Raw genomic sequence first — 1,470 nt, forward strand, 5'->3', positions numbered from 1 at the left:
TTTTTTTTTTTTTTTTAATCGTCATCACATTATCAACTGGCGCAATATACACATCGCAACATTTTTTGTGTTATTTTAAAGAAAACATCAGCAGAAAACCGCCCTTTAAAATGGAACTGTTACTCTTTTTTTAATGGTGCATTTAATGTGACTCAATGTTTAATTATCCTCATTGTGCAGCCTTAGTCTACAGTCAGAAACATTACAGTCAAAGACATATTTTCATCTGGGAACGATGAGATTATTTGAAATGATCAAAAGATGTCAAATTTGATTGTGATTAATAATAATAACCAATGAGAAATGACATGTGGTTTAAAGGTTGTGGAGCTGAATAAAGGATGCACTGATGTGCAGCTTCTTGCTGGAACAGACCTTTTATTCTTAACATGATGTCATGCTAAACTAACAGCTGGCGACAAAGCAGCATTGTGTTGTGTTTGGTGTGACCTCTTCCTAACCCAGATGTTTTCTTACTTCAGGGTCACAAAGTAGTACAATAACAAATGCTGGGATAGGCCGAATTCCAAAATGAGACATTACCAACAGAGACGGTCCGATTCCACATTCTGCTTCCCGATACAGATTCTGATACCTGAGCTTGCGTGTCGGCCGATACAGAGTAGTGATCCAAAACCAGTGTGTTATACAATATATTATGTTTTAACAGCTGTATACCACTATCCCTGTATGGATGGGATATGATTTCTATCTTTGTTGTCGGTCTGGGACAGGTAAACCCAAACAATGAACGCCACAGAACTTTCTTTTATAATCCAGTTTGACAGTCAGTCATAACAGAAAAAGAACATACATAAACTACTTTAACATTTTTTTTAGGGCTTTTTATCACGTGGTATTGGATTGTTTTATAAGCTCCAGTACTTCCCGATCTCGATACTCGCGTTTTAGGTAGTATCGGAGGCGATACCGATACTGGTATCAAAACATCTCTAATTATAAAGAAATAGCAGGGAGTGTATCAACACCCGACACTGTGCCATACATTTATTATATGTGTGTTATAGGAGTGTTATTAAAAGAGCACAGTTGCTGTTTGGTTTAATCTTATTAAACCTGTTCCTAAATGTTGAAGCTACCTAGTTTAATAAGACTGCCAGAGCACTTCAGTGATACAGCACGTTTTATAGCAACAGTTAAAAGCTGCTTTATTAAGGAAGAAAAGAGAAAGAGGGAGACAGACGAGACAGAGAAGACAAGATATACATGTAAGGAGACATAAGTGTACAACCCACAAAGAAAAGGCCAAGGAAGACAAAAGGGTTTAACCCTCATGTTGTCCTCAGGTCAAATTGACCCGTTTTCTAATATCAATATTCTTTTTAATTACCCAAAATAACATGAATGATTCCACACAACACTCTTTGGCTAGTACAAATTAATTCTTTTTAATTATTTGTAATTAATTTTGGTCTTATTCAATTTTATAGCATTTGAAAACAAATTGAA

Source organism: Etheostoma spectabile, unplaced genomic scaffold, assembly GCF_008692095.1.
Source record: "Etheostoma spectabile isolate EspeVRDwgs_2016 unplaced genomic scaffold, UIUC_Espe_1.0 scaffold314, whole genome shotgun sequence".
NCBI lineage: Eukaryota > Metazoa > Chordata > Actinopteri > Perciformes > Percidae > Etheostoma > Etheostoma spectabile.